General features: G+C 50.5%; 1 long non-coding RNA gene across 1 annotated transcript; it reads right to left on the minus strand.

The window, feature by feature from the left end:
* Positions 1-12,444: 12,444 nt before the first annotated feature.
* On the minus strand, positions 12,445-14,800 carry LOC119440851 (uncharacterized). The gene is made up of 2 exons (XR_005189625.2): positions 14,358-14,800; positions 12,445-12,632 (listed from the first exon to the last, which is right to left on the minus strand). It is a non-coding gene; the product is annotated as an uncharacterized LOC119440851 (long non-coding RNA).
* Positions 14,801-18,559: the final 3,759 nt, after the last annotated feature.

Raw genomic sequence — 18,559 nt, forward strand, 5'->3', positions numbered from 1 at the left:
CGATCCCCAATCGTCGGGGTGAGGTCGGCCGTACGTGATCGCGTTTCTATCGGGTCCGCCTAGCTGCGTCACTGGTCTGCGATCGTCTGATCGGGTGTGATGTTGCGTGCCGGACAAGCCTCCTGACTGTCTTGCTTGCGAGGTCCTCCACCCGTATGAGTAGGGATCGAGGGCGCGGTCCGAGATTTTGAACGGCACGGGTGCACCCGAGGACCGACCCGGCATCGCAGCGTGTTCGCTGCTCGTGCGCCCGCTGCCGTGCCAAGCGCAGCTTGGTTCCAAGGACTCTGATGGAGGTGGCGGTGGTCGATACGCGCGGGCTGCCGATCGTTTCGGCTTGCACCCGGCGTGATTCTGCGGCCAGCTCGTTCAGGTCTCTGCAACGTGAACCGCCCAGGTAAAGTGCAAAGCTAGGATGACTTTGTCGAATTACTCGTTCCACTCGCTCCGTGTTCGAAGCACTCGGATCCGCGTACTCGAAAAGCTCCTGCATCGCTCGGACATACTCCACCAGCGATTCGTCCGGGGCTTGCATGCGTAGCTCCAACTCCCTCCGCATCTGCAGTCGGTAGTCGTTTGGAAAAAATTCGTCTCTGAATAGCCTACGAAACTCGTCCATGCTACTCGCCGTGTGGCCAACCAAATGGTACCACCGGGCGGCCTGGCCGACTAGAGCAACCGGGAGAACTCTCTCCAACGCCGCACTCTCGCGCATGCCAGTCGCTTGCTCGTACTGTTGCAACGCCAGTCAAAAAAAATTGGCGCTCATCTGATCGCCGTAACCACTGTACGCCTGTATCGGTACTGCGATCCGAGGCCCGGGTGAAATCGCGGTTTGCAACACCTGTTGCAAAGCGCTCGCCAGCATGTGCACGGGGTTTGCCGCGTCTGCAGGGAACCGCCAACACTGTCCGGCCCGATTGCGGAGGCCCCCGTGTTTACTGGGCACCGGTCACTATCGGGCTCCGTGACGCGTGGCGATCTCGCTGCGTGACGGAGAGCCGACGGAGTTGCGCCGTTTGGCCAGACCGAGTGCGCGCTCAAAGTGCCCGGGGCGGCTGCGCCGGCGGTGGGCGCATTTGCTACGGGCACGACCTCGTCTGAGTCGGGCCCTGGGTAGTGTACACCAAAATTTTCCGACGTTCTGGGGACGCGTGTGGCGGACGGAGGTTCTTCGCCGTTCGAAAAGGGGCTCCGGGAACCGCCGCCGTAATCGGCTGTGTTGACGGCGCGCACGGAGGGAACCAAGATTTCCCCGACTGAAGAGTTCGGTAACCCGCCGAAGAATGCCGGCGTGTTGGTGAGGTGCGCGGGGTCGGGCACTCCTACATTTGTAGCGGGTGCGGTAGTGCAGTACGTGTTTGCACGGCCCACATTTGTGGGTGACGCGGCCGATGCAACGAGGCCCGAGTTTTCCCTGGCCCGACTGCAAATATTCGCCAACTCCATGAGATCGCTAAGTTCGTACTGCGGGCTCATCATCGTGTCGCGGGAGCCGGCTGCTCGATTGCGTCTGCAAACGAGAAATCACGTTGGGCGCCAGTTGTAGTCTCCGGGTTCTCTCAAGCCGCCTTGGTCATAAGGCTTAGCCTTGACGGCCAACTCCCTTGTGCTTGTCTTGCACTACCGGGGTTCGGCGGTACAAGGACAGGCAGAAACACGACAACACACGATAGTGTAACAAGTATAAAAAGGGTTTATTGCTCCATGGGAATTCGCGTGGAAGCAGGCTATTATAGAGTCGATCTCGACGTTTGTTGGGGTCGATAGTGGTCGAACGAGGTAGGGCATGACAAAGGAAATGAACAAGATGGTTACCCGAGCTCCGTCCTTCGTCGCGGCTCGCATTCATCTCTCATTTCTCCGGCGTGCGCCCGTGCTACAGCGTACTAGAATAGGAAAAGCCGTTTGGCTCCCCGAACGGGAAGAGGGAAAAAGGCGTCTGCTCTCCTCACTTCTGTGGCGCGCGTAAGGACGCGAGGAAATATGAACCTTCATAACTCCCACACCTGTCTCGTGTGGTTGACGATCATGTGCTACTCATCACAAATTCACTACCTCATATCACCCTCAAACCAATGGACTCACCGAACGCCTGAACCGTACACTGACTGACATGCTTTCCATGTACGTTTCTGATGACTACCACGATTGGGACGTTGCACTCCCGTGCGTCACATTTGCATACAACTCATCGTGTCATGAAACTGCCGGCTACTCACCCTTCTATCTTCTCTTTTGATGCCATCCCTTACTACCCTTTGACACCTTGCTCCCTTCTGATCCGGCCTCCACGTCCCCGACTTCCTATGCGCAAGATGCCATCACACGTGCGCTCCTCGCGCGCACAGTAGCACGCGCTCGGCTCTCGTCATCGCAGACCGCACAAAAGGCCGTCTACGATCATCGACACCGGGATACTGATTTTCCACCGGGCTCTCTCGTCCTTCTCTGGCTCCCATCTCGTCGTGCCGGCTTCTGTGAAAAGTTAATGTCGCGGTACGTCGGGCCCTACCGCATGCTGCGCCAGGTGACTCCTGTCACCTATGGGATATCTCCCATGGCATCCACCTCATCGACTGCCGCACCACGAAGTGACATCGTACATGTTTCCCGCCCATAGGTCGGCAGTGTAGGAGAATACTCACTCACACACACTCACCATAATTTTTTCCAGGCCCCACACTCACTCACGTTCACACTCACTTCCACTCACATTCATAGCACTCACTCACACTCACTCACTGGCACTCACCTCCACTCACACTCACTGGCACTCACTCGCACTCACCCCTTTGAAATGAGTGCGAGTGAGTGCACTCATGAGTCTCTGTACCGATTTATACCGCTCACAATTCGTGTATATTCATAATGAAGCTTCCAATTTAGCACCTGTTGCATCGGGAGTGCGCCAAGGCAGTGTTTTGGACCCAGGTTTATTTTTAATATACGTAAAAGATTTGCCTTCCCAATTACATGGTAACATCCGTCTATTTGCTGACTATTGTATTTCGTACCGCGAAATTCATCAGAGTGATAATCACCATATACAAAATTCTGCTTTTTCTTGGTGTCAGGAGTGGCAGATGACTCTAAATGCCCAAAAATCTGTAACGCTAACAGTAAGAAAGAAACAGATATCCGAGTTTACTTACATTATTAATGACACACCTCTCACTTGTGCATTTCAGCGTAATATTTAGGTGTCACTTTAACATACACTCTCCGATGGGAAACCCATGTTAACAAAATAACCTCAAGTGGAAATCAATGTACATAGTGAGCACTAAAGCGACTCTTCTTTCTGAGAAGACGCCTTCGTCTTGCGCCCCCACATAAAATTTGCTGGCCTACAAAATGCATGTTCGAACAGTGCTGGAGCACGCCAATATTGTTTGGTTTCCGTACACAAAAGAACTCATTGCAAGAATGGAAGCGGTGCAGAGGAAGGCAATATGGTTCTGTTTTATTAAGTACAAATTAATGGATTCATTGACTGAATTATTAAAGAGAGCTGGTTTATTAACTCTGCAAAGTAGAGCAAAACTAGCACGACTGAAGTTTTCTTTTCAATTTATTCATGGTGACATAAACATTGACGTCAGCCGCAACCTCTCTCTGCTCATCTCTGTCATTGACATTAGACGTGTGCATGCTTGCCGTCCATGCTCGCTAAGCTCCCCTTCGGTCGGACTGAGCCAAGAGAGTGGGAGAGATTGACTGTCCATATACTTAGTCAACCACTTAACACCGAAACAAACACAAAAGGGAGAATAAAGCGATATCTATCATTGCATCTTCGCTTTTTCTCCATGTATGCGAGCGTGCGTGTCTGTTACTCTGTGCTAACTTGGCTAGTCCCTCTTCTGCTCTGCCTGTTTATATAAGGAGCCTGTACGTGTACGTTTAAGAGGGAAGCAGGAAGAAAATGAGGAGCCATTCCACCCTGAAGGCGGATGACCAGCGAAGGTGCAGCAAAACACATGGTATTAAGCGTCTTCACTCTGTGGAAGTCATTTGCCAGTCATAATTTGGATATGTCTGCCATCAGCGCTCCAGCTCATCATATTCCCTGGCGTATCAAAGAAAATATCGCAGTTTCGCCCGAAAGGCGTAGCTTCGATTGCGATAGCAAATTAGTAGAGAGCTATACGAAGCAAGGATAGTAGTTTAATGGGCCGTATAAACTTGTAAACATTCACCTGCTAGCTAAATAGACAAGCACAGTATCACGTGCGCACAGGTAAACATGAACGCATCTCGCTCGATGACGGCGGAAACTCGCTGTCAGAACGCTGGAGTAAGGAGGCGCAGCTATAGCCGCGAGCGAATTGACCTTCATGCCAACTCTCGCTTCAAAGCGAACTAAACGTCAAAAACACAGTGCATACGACGTTACCAGCTCTAGTTGAACATTGTTCACATCATAAATCGCTTTGAAGAGGAGGCCCGCGCAGGCGCGCACTTTTTCCATGTCGCAGATCGCTTTCGAGATACGACACCCACGCGGCCGCCGCCGGAGCAAGACGACCTTCACTCACACTCACTGGCACTCACCTCCACTCACGCTCACCGTCGTGGTTGCTCAGTGGCGATGGTGTTGGGCTGCTGAGCACGAGGTCACGGGATCGAATCCCGGCCACGGCGGCCGCATTTCGATGGGGGCGAAATGCGAAAACACCCGTGTACTTAACCTGTGCGCTCTGTGCAGTCTTGACTAGACAAGCGCGAGCCGTTTCATCATCATCATCAGCCTATCTTTTTTTATATCCACTGCAGGACAAAGGCCTCTCCCTGCAATCTCCAATTACCCCTGTCTTGCGCTAGCGTATTCCAACTTGCGCCTGCAAATTTCCTAACTTCATCATCCCATCTGGTTTTCTGCGGACTTCGACTGCACTTCCCTGCTCTTGGTATCAATTCTGTAACCCTAATGGTCCACCGGTTATCCATCCTACGCATTACATGGCCTGCCCAGCTCCATTTCTTGCGCTTAATGTCGACTAGAATATTGGCTATCCCTGTTTGTTCTCTTATCCACACCGCTCTCTTCCTGTCTCTTAACGCTAGCCGTTTACTGTTAATTAAATACTCCCCGTAACAATATGTTCAAAACATGGTGGTTCATGGGGGTTAGCGCCATCTCTGTGACGAGGGAACACTTCCAGTGGAAGAAAAAATAATGTGACATCATATCCGTTCAAAACACAAGTGACGTCATTTTATTCTCAAAGGTGCGAAATTTGTTTTGGTGGCCTGCCATTAGAGCTGTATATTCAAGTGCCCTGCAATTCCGTATGATGGGCATTTTGAGCTTTCAGCGCAAAAAGCAGCGATGCAGCAAAAGCTCACCCGTACGGGTGTTGAAATCGCACCCCTGCACAGAACATACTTTCTTTGGAAGGCGACGAAATCTTTGGTTGATCCTATCGTCGGACACCAAGCCGATCGGCCAGCGCAGTCGCACGAAAACAGCTAAAGTAAATAATTATCTGGTGGTCGTAACTCACTACTTTGAGTAAGCAGGTTAAGAAACAATGAAACTAACCACACTACCAAATTCAGACATGCGTCAACAAGCTAAACAACACAACGTGTGAGGGGGGTGTATTTTAACAGGTGAACTTTACGAGTGCACCTTTCTGCACACTTGAACATTGCACTGCAAGTGATAGCGGCGTCAACTTATGTTATGCGGCGTCATCTTATGTTAGGCGCTGAAAAAAAAAAGGTATTTAATGATAATAATAAGTAAAATTGAGTTGTCTTTTCTCATCATGAGTTGTTTGGAAAGGCCAGCGGGGGCAGGGACCTTATACCCTTCCCTGCTTTCCTGCGGGGAATCGCCTCGTGGAGTTGAAAATATGTCCCACGGAAAAGACCAGCGGCGACACCATGGGCGAGACACGTTTCGACGAATACGTGGTTGCTGGTTGCTACTTCGTCGCCGACCGAGAAACTCTTCGGAAAGTGCATTCTATGCCATTTCGTTATCGCCGCTGCTAGCCGCCATCGCTGTTAGACAGACGAAGCATCCCAGGAGCCAAGACGCGCCAGATTGAGTCAAGTGTGACACCCCCTGTCTACGGGTGTCTGCACCTTTCTCTGGGACAGTGAGCCGTGTGCGCCCGAGGCTACTTTTCCAAGTGTGTTCAGGGAACAAAGGCGCCAGAGTGATTATGCGTTACCCTCGCCCTCAAGGCGGAACCTTCGGTGACTTTCGACGCTCCGGTTGGAGGAAGGTCTGCCCGCAGGTTTCCCTGGCATAGGGATCTACGGAGGACAGCAAGGATTTAAGTTGACGTTTGCGGCTCATCTAGAGTGCTCTCCCTTCTGCTCTGACATGTAGCTAGTGCTCTCCCAGTACGATGTAGTCTGCTCAGATGTAGTAGCACTGACATGCTACTATGTACTGCGCTCCGTGCTCCAGCCAGTACGAGTATCCCTTGTTTTTGTAAATATGTGGCCACAAGGAGACTTCACAATTTGGAGTCCCATGATTACTTCTCTGCAGCCTTCATAATCTGCTACTCACCCTCCTTAACACGCCACCCAGCATGGCACCGTTGACCTAATGTATCTAAACATGAGGTCTCCAGAATTGTAGCATAATCCATGTACAATGCATCGGCCACCTTGCAATCTCAACTACCACAAGGAACATCAAAACTACGCTCGAACCTCGTTATAACGAAACGAGATATAACGAAGCAAATGAAATTCTCCTTGAAATCCCCATAGAGATTCATGTATTTAAAACCTCGTTTTAACGAAGTGAAATTGTCCTACCAATGGATATAACGAACTAGATTCGTCGCCAAAAAAAAAAAATGGCCGAGGTTTAGCTCTTGTAAACCTAGTTATCACGAGTGAAGGGTCTCTTTGGCTTGGTTTTGCAAAGACCATGCACACAGTGTTTCATTAGAGTTAGGCTTTATTGCAAATCTGATGGTGTGTCTGTTTGTGTTTCTTGAGTGGTGGCGAAGACTGTCTTTGCTTGATATTTCACAGCCTGCTGTATATCTAGCTATATCTACTGGATGATTGGATCCAGCATGTCGTTTGCACTGAAGCGCATGCACAGGCGGCCTAGCCGGCGCACCATGAGACCGCTGTTAAATCTTCGCCGAGTCACGTGGTACCGCATCGACGAGGCTCCGAGCGAGCGCAGCTGCGACGCCTCTCCGCAGCGGATCACGTGGCGTAACGTCACACCTACCACTTGCGCTCCAGCGGCTCAAGGTCATTGCGACGCGACGAATGACCTTGCGAGACATGGCTTAGTAGAGCTTTCGTTTTAAAACTACCCGACCGTTGCGCGCCGAGTGCAGAGGTCAACACACTTGTCTAGAACACACTCCTGAGAGCTAAAGCAGCTACAAAAGCTTAAGCCGACCACCGGGTCGAGAGAAATCAATAGAAACTGTAAATGTCACGTAACCTCACATACAGCCAATTTTGTGCCACATGTCATCTTTAGATATTGCCAGCGCAGTCCTGAGAACCTGGCTCGCGCGTTCTAGAGAAGTGTGTTGACTTCTGTACATCGCTTTCCGTGGGGTTCGGCACTCACTCGTCACGGCAGTTCAAAACTACCGCATCGAATACGTCGTCGAGCAACGCTGGTCATAGCAGCGCACCTGTCCACAAGCAGCAGTTCACTATCGCACTTCTCAACTGATCTCACTCTTGCGCGTGCCTGGCTGTGTGAAACATGTGGCGGTGTGAAAGATTAGTGCATTCACTTCTACTCTCCAGCGCAATCTCGAGGGTCACGCGCAAGCCAGCGCAAGTAGCGCCATGCTGCGCGGCTACGTGCGGTGGTGCTACAGATCAGTGCATTCACTTCCGTGTTTCTCTATGGCGCGCAGTCAGCCAGGCCTGGCCTCAGAGATCACCTCGGCGCAATCTCGGGGGTCACGCCCAGGTTGTGCATTCACTTCTCCCTCTCCCTGTGGCTCGCCACATCGGCTGGCAGCTGGGCGCGGCCTCCACAATCGCACTGGTGCCATCTCGGAGGCCACGAGCAGTCCAAGAGAAGCCGGTGCGGCGAAGTTCGCTTGCCTCGTCGATCACACAACGCAGCGCTGTGTTGTGTGCCATGTGCTGCTCGACCGCGACGGGCCAAGTGGAAAGCGGTCGCAAAAGACCATCACAATGGAACAGAAAGCAGCTATCTAAAGGCTGTCGCATCAGGTGCTAAGAAGTCGCGTGCTTGACACGCCGAATATTCGTTTGTTGTTGTTTTCAAATTTTATCGCATGCGTGGCCGTGTAGCGGTTCTTCGGGCCGTGAAGCCGTCTTCTTATTTTCATGCTTACAATTGTGCACTCTATTGGGCATATATTGCAATAAATGGCAATAAGGGACAGAATGAAGTAACCGATATAACTAAGTAATTTCGGCTCCCCCTTCAACTTCGTTATAACGAAGTTCGAGTGTAGTAAAAAATTAACTACACTGCACCACAGACTGCATTATCTCCGGCATTGTTTCACCTGGCCTCATGGTAAAAATGAAAAGTGCGGGTCAGCCAGATATGGTCGCAAAGACAGGGTCAGCATAATTGCGAAGTACACCAACAGGCCGCCGCGACCAAGCGGCGCCGATTGGAGGACCGGCACTTGCAGGACTCGTGCTTTCAAGAGCACTTCTTCGAAGACGAGTTGGGTGTAGCGTCTGCGACCACCACTAGTTCTCATCTTACATCATCAGGGTGTCGCGGCCTGCACATGTGGCTGACCACGTGCAGGGGAGAAATGCTTCGATGATCATCGAGGGTAGTTTCTGGCGTAATTTTTAAACACTAGAGTGTTTTATCCCGGGTTTCACGACTGAATCATCTATAAACGGTCAAGCAAAGCACTGCATTTTGACCATCTAGTTAACTGTAATTGTGACACTAACGAGCACTGACAGGGAGCGCTTAGGTAGTCGCAGCACAGCAGAGGGTCCAACGCGGTATAGCCATAGAATAAACAATTAAGTATAGCCTCGTGCATAGTTTCACACAATAATTATACAATAATCATACAATTAAAAAAATAATATTGTCCGACGGCAGGCTTCGAACACAGGAACTCTGGAAGAGAAGCCTAATGTTGAAACCATTATGCCACGGACGAACGCCTCGACACACGGCATAGAACACCCTCATGAATTTATCACGGGCAAGCCAGTGCAGTGAGACGCTTGGCGCATTTCGATTAAGCCACCTCGCCAAGGTGAACCGTTTGAATTAGCAGCGATTGTGCATGTTTGCAGCCTCTTCTACACTTCAAAAAGTATACATTGTTCGTAAATTTACGACAATGAAGGCATATGAAGTTCAATAAACTAAGTCACAAGAACGTCTAAATCCACAAGCACAAAGATCAGACAAATTCATCTTCTGCGGCCTCGTGTAAGCAGTTAGCATCGGATTAGCCAATTAGCATAGAGAAAGAAATTGTTGAATTTCTTCCTCTATGCAATTAGCCTGTGACGCCTCGTCGCCTTCGGATTGCGGCTTCAACGAGCATCTGCAGTGCATCGCCTACTGCTTCGCTTGCGATGGCACCACCTAAGACAACTGCTGCTCTAAAAGGCGCAGAAAGGCAACAACGCCGCTGAACGAATCTCGCTTTGCCTCGGCGAGAGACACTCCAGCGTGAAGCAGAATTCCTTCGCGCGTTCGCTGCACACAGTGCGAACTCTGCCACTGGTATTCCTGCAGCTGTGCTCGTTGCAGCTCGACTGGCTGCCGTAGCCACTACAGAGCCGCACCAGGGGCCGTATTCTGAAACGTTCCACTCCGGCGAAATTTATTTTTTCGCTTTCAGGCACGCGCTGATTGGGGCTGGTTGAGCAAAATTGAATGACGTCAGGCTCAACCAGCCAATCAACTCATCCAATTTTGCTAAAACAGCCAATCATCACGCGCCTGAAAAGCGAAAAAGAAATTTCGCTAAGTGGAATGTTTCAGAATACGGCCCCCGAGTGCTCACACCTTCGCCGAAGCCACTCGCCAATAGGATGACGCTCGTCAACAGGACGCCGCGTGCCAAGCAAACCTGCAACACGGTCGCTGGCTTGCAAATTGTGCGCCTTTCCAGCGGACCGCGAGTTCACGAAGCAAACATGCAACAGCTTCTGTGAAGACACGCGTTACTTTCGTGCTGGGGTACCGAATCCTATGAAAGAGGGATCGACCATCATTCTTTAGATGCGAAGCACCTTATGCTTGGGGCTATGTCACTCCCTCCCTCCCTACTTCCCTCCATCCATCCAACCGCCGTGCGTCCACACCCCTACTGCGCATGCACATCCTCCTCTCCCTCCTTGTCTCCATCTCTCCTCTCCGATGCTCCTTTCCTCGCCGGATTGCGCAACGAATGGCAACACCTGCGGCTCCGCGCGCGATAATGCGAAGCAGCTTAGGTTAGAGACGCGACGGTAGGCTGCCCCAGAGGCAGCGACAACAGTCATCGACGCAGCGCGCGTTCGGTGCGAACGCGGGCAAACCGCCGACGGCGTCGACAACAGTTCTGCGCGTTGCTGGTGCTGCTGCATGTCCAAGTTCATACAGCTGATAAAACTACCTTGAGTCGACCCCATGGCTGCTTCGCATACTACTCAGGGTTCCCCTACGGGAAGATGGTGTAATTTTTTTTCTTCCTTTTCAGCCACAGAGACTATACGTTTCAGTGGTGAGGCAGTGGTTTCACACCGGTGATAAAAACATTTTCTGATAGCTCAACAACTCCCATGCGAGCTACACCTGAATGCCAAGGTGTACCTCACAAATTATCAAGACCTGTGTCAATGTGCAGCAATTAAAGGGTCCCTGAAACGGTTCAGACAAATTTTGTAGACCTGTAGGGTACAGTTACAGTAAAACATCCACACCACAGTTTGTATGAAGCGTCTCATGTTAAGAGAGCTACGATCGACTACAAGTTACTCTCCTCTATAGCCATTCTTTTTCTTCAAGTATGGGCTGTCCAGAGAGCCCACGATGCGGCAGTGAGGCTTGGCCTTCCCGTCCCACGGGAGGGGCCCGCGGCTTCATCAACTCCATGAAAAGGGGGCATCGGAGCCTCTCAGGACCCTCAATAAAGTTCCTTGTCTGTCTGTATTCTCACCTCGTTTGCCGAGCGCTGGGGGCTAAGCTCTGCCTTCACTGGCTCTGTGTCATGATGGGATGTCGTGTCTACTTCACCGGTTGCCTTAGAGCCAGCGCGCGAAGCCTCTCCACCAGCCGCTTGGCTGTCGATCCCAAGTGAGAGCTATCGAAGTAGCGTGCGTTGCAAGCATTCCGTCACAGCGCCAAGCGTGTCCGGTGTTCTGGTAACCACAGGTGAGCCGCGTTTTGACTTATGGGTGGAGGCGTATAAAACAGCCAGTGAGGCCCCTCCATACTACTACGTATTGCTGTGATGACAGTGCTTTAGCGCAGACGTGAGCCTACGTGAGCGGTCTGCATGGTCCAGCCACCTGGTGGAGCAAAGCCTAGACAGCCACACAAAAAGCTAATATTGCTGTAACATCTCAAAAAACAGTGTGTTCACAATTACGCTCTTGCCAAAACATTTACACCAGCAGCAAAGTAGAATACACTTGATTACTGCCATATTAGTTCTGTGTTTGGTTGAGCTCTGAACGGCCTGGACGGCAGCTGCACTGTCCAGGCCGTGCACGTTTGCACGTCCGCTCATCCCATAAAACACCCAGGCCCGGTCAGTTTGCGCTTGCATTTACCTGAATACCGGACACGTGAAACACTATTGTGGTATATAGTAATCCTTCGGTGTGAAGTGACTGCTGCAAATGCGTAGATGCTGGTGCCGATCGGATACCGACAACCAGTGATGCATCTACTTCACTCGCTTGAATGTTTGCCTTGCAGAGGGACACGGTGTCGCAGGTTGACATGTCGCCGATCGCTGTTTGCAGCCCATAACACAACACTTGCTATGTGCTGGAAGTGCTTTTTGTGCAGTGATGCATGTCCTTGTGCATTCTGTTTCTGTTACGTTGTTTTTATAAAAACAAATTAACTAACATTTAAGCTATTACGGAGAACATTTGTTCACCATAATGTTAGAAAAATAATCGATGATGCGGCCCTGGGCAGCCAATCAGATAGCTCGCCCTACTGACGTCATATGGTCAAATCGCGTCACTTGGCCAGGGGCGGCTGAAAACTCAGCCGATTGGCGTGCTGTGATTGGTAGCGATGTGCCTTTTTAAAAAAGCCTTATAATAAGTTACACGCTTTACGTGGAGCACTTAGATGCGTCAATTAATGATCAGAAGGACCTACCCTAACGACTCAGTACGTTTGTACAAAATCGTTTCACGGTCCCTTTAAGTGTTTCTCTTGCATCAGAAAACAAGAAACTACGGCACAGTTGAACCATTCCAGTTCAGCTTATCACGTCTGCTAACCTAGCGACAAAGACATGATGGGCTAGTCTCTCTTTATTAGTGGGGAACTAGGCATTGCGAATGCCGAGTGCCTGTTCCAGCTCGGCTCGGCGCTGCTGCACCTTGCCATAGAAGTAGCGGCACACTGCCTCCTGGGCCCAGCGCTGGTAGTAGAAGTCTGCACGGCGCTCTTCTTCGGGGCTGCCCACCACGTCTGTCATTGTCTGCACACACAACACAAAAGATACAGAAGTCTTACCCAAGTTACTTATGTCGAATTTATTTGCAAGTGGAAATAAAGGTCTAAAAAATTTCTTCAAGAAGTTCTCTAGACATCTAATATTGTGGCATTAGTACAGCTAGAGGAGGTTTACTAGAAATGTGCATCCAAATAATGTTTAAACTGAGACTTAAGATGGTTTGCTTATCCATTAAAGCAGTATTTTAGGCCTTTTTTTTAGCTCTTTCTGTGTTTTATGGGACAGCATTCGCACGACGGAGAAAGACTGCAAATGACAGAATAGTGTAGTGTCATCCTCAGCAGCACGTCCCTTGCTTCAATGTAGTCAAAGTAGTTTCCAACATGGAGGCAGTGCACAAATGATGCTGTGCCGTGATGGGAGCAATTTTGTGCAAGGGAGATCCACAGCAGCTACCCTTGCTAGACAGTAAATCCAAGCAGAACCTTTTTGATATAATCTCGTTACCTGCGATTTCCTGGCACCAACATTCGCTATCAAGAACACAAAAAATTACCCAACTGAGCTATTCTTATTTTCTACCAGTTTGCACGTTCCTGGAAAACACAATTTTTCGGCACCAACGCTCAGTACATCGCCAAACTGCGATCGTATGATGCGTTTTCCAGCCGTTAGCACTCACGTAAACAAGAAAATGTGCAAGGTACGTGCGATTGAGAACAGTAGCCGCCCACCGCTGCAGCTTCACCGGAATGCTCACCTGCCCATCTCGCGTAAAATGCTGGCATGCGCTCAGTTTCTTATTACGGTATCAGCGAATCACCTCCACGATTGTCACACGCCGCATTCACAGCCATCGCCACCAACCCTATTGCAATAAGCATCTATCGGTTCGCAGCGCGTGGGGCGTAGTGCCATTGGATGCGACCACTCCTTTAGCAGGCGATAACCCAAACGCACCGCCATTCCTCGCTGCATGCGGCACGCCGAGAGCGTCATGTTTAGCGTGCCTCATCATCAAGGCACCATAGTCACGTTTCGCTCTAGCGGCAACAGGTGTCGTCCACCAGCTCGATTTCGTTTCGGTCCCCCGTCGCCGTCTTAAAACACTACGCAATAGGAAAACAACAAAACGCCGCCGGAGCCCCACCAGCTAGATGCACGTTGGTGTCTCGTGCCGCAATGATTTGCACGATGCTTCACATTACGTAGATGCCAACTACAGTTGAGTGTGTCAATTTTTTCAGTCATTTCAAATCGTACGTTTTCCTGCTTAGTATGCTTTTTCTCGCGTTATTTTCCAAAGCGTATGAACGAGGTTCCTGTAGCTTTACAGGAATAAACATGTCCTTCGGATGGACAGATGATATGTTCGAGCATTGAGATGCTGTGCACATCACCAAATCAAATGCACACTGAAATTATAGGGCTGCCCCAATAAAAAAGGCGGGGCAGAGGGAAGAAGGAAAAGCGTGCAGCCAAAGCCACTATGCTTGCCTGTGCGACAAATGCAGTGGTTCCACTGCCAGCAGCCTCCAGTGAGAAAGCAACGGAAGCCACGTGTCCCCTTATGCTACAGAACGTGCGAGAAGCCATGCTACATACAGGGCCAGTAAGGCTCTCCCCGTGCGACAGAAAAAAAAAAAAAAAAAATGGTGGTCCCCACTTTCCTGGTATCCCGACTCTGCCATTCATGAGATGCACCAGCGGACTATTACGCCACAGGGCTGCGCAGCATGCGACACCCACCTTGAGGTCTCGCATCTGAGAGACCAGCCACTTGCTGATGAACTGCTGGGGGTCCTTTGCAAAGCTGAGGAAAAACTCTCGGTTGGTCTTCAGCTGGTTGATGGTCTCCACGGTCTCATGAATCTGCAAGACAGAGGCCACAAACCCTCTGAGTGAACAAATTGAATTTCTGTCAAATTAACACATCAGCAGGCTTTTAATTGAAATGCTATTTATCAGTGATATGATGCTGAACATTTTGCAAATATTTAAATCTGAAATTCAATAATAAATATACATGCTAATTGATTTTAATTCAGATAATTAGCATTCCTCAGGCAACATGGCCTCTTTTTCACTGTCAATCGCCCTTGAAGACACTTTGTAATCAACATCAAAATCCTCAGAAACAGAGTTTACTAGAAGCTCGTAAATTTGCGCATCATTCAAAAAACGTGCGCAGGTTTTTTTAACACGAAAGTGTTTTATGCCGGGGTCCACCAAGACTTCACTGACGTATTTCCGTCACGGAAATACATCATAGAACATAATACAAAGAAAGAAACCAGAAGAAAAAGTTCCACAAACATGCAAAATTTGGAAATCGAACCCACGACCTCTCGGTCCGCGACGATAGATCGCCGAGCGTTTAACCCATTGCGCCACAAACGCATTTGCAGAGAGCTACACAGACGCGCCTTATATATCTAACACTCCTCCGTGTACCCGCGCTCTTGCTCGGGGCGGTGCCGCCGCCTACGAGCAGAAAAGAGAAGTACTGCATTATGACACTAACGCGCACCGACAGTGAACGCTTCGGTGGTCTCAGCACTACGACTATAGTGCCTAGAATATACTTACTAGTGTGCCGACCGCGGGCTTTCCGGTGGCACGGAGAATGATGCCTTCCGCCGGCGGCCACCAGACGGCGATAGCCGTACGGACCGTGCTATGCCGAGCGGCGTCTCTAGCCAACGCGCGCGTGTGCGACAGACGCCAATGGGCTGTCCCAGCCCGTTTCGTTCTGCGGAGCGTTGGTTGAGGTGCAAAGCGTAATCGAAAGAATATGATTTCGTTGCACTTACAAACGATCGTATGCACAGTTATCATTATAACGCTACACTATACGGGGTGTTTCTTCGAAAAATACGTTTCACTTTCGTGTTCTATACCGATTCCTATATAAGAGGGATCAACCACATTTTTTACAAAACACTGATACATCCAGTCGGAAAACAATACGCGAGCCATTTGTCGAAACGCTGACTCCAGCGACATTTCTTGTTCGACTAGTGCTCATCACTTCAAGCCTCCATTTCCCTGTGAACTTTGTGGGGTCTCACACATGCTCTTAGGACAAAGGAACGACAACACAGTAGTGCAAACAATCAAAAGGGCATTTACTGCACCTTTCATACACTAATACACACTAGCCGAATTACTACCAATAGAACATTCACATGGGCGCGCCACAAATCAAAGAAGTCCGACTCACCGCGACCCGATAGCGAGCGAATATGTTCGCCCCATGCTGCGACACCATCGCCTAGTCGTTCCCGTGTATGGTCACGCGAACAGTGGCGCGTTCGAATGATCCGTGTTCGTCCATACTGGTGTCCTGCTCTTAGCCTCGCGAGACGGTCCCGCGAAGCGGGCCGGCGCACGCACGAAGCGTTCGTGCATGTTGGTCGCCGATCCCAAGCCAAAGAGGAAGCGCCTTCGACCTTTTTCTCCGAAGTCACCCCGCCGTTCGGTGGCGTTAGCATCGCGATACTTGCGCCATCTCTGACAATGCGCCGCACCCACCACAACCGCCGCCGGCACTTAGCCACGCGGAGAAGCCGGATTACAGGAGACGCAAGCTATGCGGGGAAAACAACATCAGGGGACGCATGAGAGTCGCGCATCCCCACATCCCCCCCAACCTTAAATCACTACACATACTCCGGCGAAACATGTCACACGGTCTATCAACGCGCGCGTCGTGAACACAAGTTAGTACATGCGACAGTGGCCGCGCCGAGGAAATGTCCACGCGTTATCCACAACATGCGAGCCGACAATGTCTCAGGGGTTCACCGCTGGTGTCCGTTGGTCACAGCACCACCTCTGTAGATACGATGGCACGTTGGTACGCAGCTCACGCTGCGGACACTCAATGCACTCGACAAACACTAAATTAGTGCCAGGGAGAAGAATTTGGCATGCACATCGCCCACGTGGTATGATGTTCAGTTCGGCTAGCAAAATTTCGGGCGGCATTTCAGATGCTAAGTTCACGTGAACAAAGCTTGCTTTCTTGAGTTGAACGAGTAATTTCAATTCGTGCGAGGCTAACTAGAATGAGGGAAGCAAAGTGCCACACCTCAGCACCACGGCCCACCAGGTTGTGTCCCTCCACGTGCGACAGGCGGCTTCGTAAAGCCTTAAGCCTAATGCGTCGCTACCTTCACAACAACCGGCATCCAAAAAAACAAAACCCAGAATGGGCACAACAGGCAGCCGCGAGGAGACGTAGGCCTACGTCACTCGGTGCACACAGCATTCGAGTTGACGGCGCCCACCGTCCCAGACGGTGTCGGAGCGCCCGGTGCCAGGCCGCAATACCAGACAGCCCGTAGCGGCACCCGTGGCCCGCGGCCACCCGGCTCCCTGAGCCGCGACTTCCGAAGACAAAGAGATAGAAGAAGCTATTTACATAAGAAATTCGGACCACCCACGAGGCTTCCGTACTCACTCGCTTCTGGCTTGCCAATGCTCCGCAGGCGCTAGGCCTCGCTCTCCCAGGATGCAGACCATGTGGCTCTCGTACCGACGAGTGTACTTCAACAAAACACTCGCGAAACACTGTAGCATGTTGAAAAGTTCCAACACGCTACAGCAACCGCAGCCTCGCTCAAGAAAGCACGCCGCCGACGCTAGCGATCAAAATCCACGCTAGGAATACGCTTCGGTTGAAACAAAGGTTGTGTCGAACCGAGCAAAACTCTCAAAATTATCGTCCAATGCCCCAAGAGGTCCACGTTGGGCAGCCAGATGGGCGGGTCTCACACATGCTCTTGGGACAAACGAACGACAACACAGTAGTGCAAACAATCAAAAGGGCATTTATTGCACCTTTCATACACTAATACACACTAGCCGAATTACTACCAATAGAACATTCACACGGGCGCGCCATAAATCAAGGAAGTCCGACTCACCGCGACTCGATAGTGAGCGAATATGTTCGCCCCATGCTGTGACACCATCGCCTAGTCGTTCACGTGCACGGTCACGCGAATGGTGGCGCGTTTGAACAATCCGTGTTCGTCCATACCACTGTCCTGCTCTTAGCCTCGCGAGACGGTCCCGCGAAGCGGGCCCTCGCACACACGAAGCGTTCATGCGGGTTGGTTGCCGATCCCAAGCCAGTATTCGCCTTCCACCTTTTTCTCCCAAGTCGCCCCGCCATTCGGTGGCGTCACCATCGCGACACTCGCACCATCTCTCGCAATGTGCCCCAACCACCACGACCGCCGCCGGCGCTTAGCCATGCGGAGAAGCCGGATTACAGGAGACGTGTGAGAGTCGCGCATCCCCACAACTTCCATCTTGTTTGGACAGTCTACGTCACGAAGTAAAGCGACTGCTTCACTGCATGGCATAAGCACCAGAAAGACAAAATTTTTCATAATTAGTACCAAAGAACGACTTTGTGCTGAATAATTTTTTTAGAAAAGTGTTCTTGGACAATTTATCTGTGAAACATGTTCCGAATTTCTTTTGACATTTATTTTTTTAGATACCATTATTATTCTATATAGAGCAATCTCCTTTTGCCAATATCCCTTGCATCAAAGTCACCCCCCACCTAACATGCGAGGCTGATGGATTCAGTTACTGTGTCACTATGGCAGCAATAGCGCCATGTTTCCAGCAATCCAGTTTTTAGACGGCAACGAAAATAGTAGCAACTAATAAACTTTGCTAGGTGAGACAGTATTTGCCATCACACCAACTTTGCGCAAAGTCCACTGATCATCATCATTGAGAGAACAAAGCACCAGAAACAGTGGTGGAACAGCCATTTCAACTTTTGGTGCAGATCTTGGCGCAGGCAAAACGCTGATTTGGCACAGCGATAAGCACTTGGTGCAGTGTCAAACCTACACCTCCACACCATGTGGGCTCAACATTAACTGAAAAAGTGAATAAATATAGAGGAGCCAGCTTTTTACACA

Source organism: Dermacentor silvarum, chromosome 2 (genome assembly GCF_013339745.2).
Source record: "Dermacentor silvarum isolate Dsil-2018 chromosome 2, BIME_Dsil_1.4, whole genome shotgun sequence".
In the NCBI taxonomy this organism is placed as follows: Eukaryota; Metazoa; Arthropoda; class Arachnida; order Ixodida; family Ixodidae; genus Dermacentor; species Dermacentor silvarum.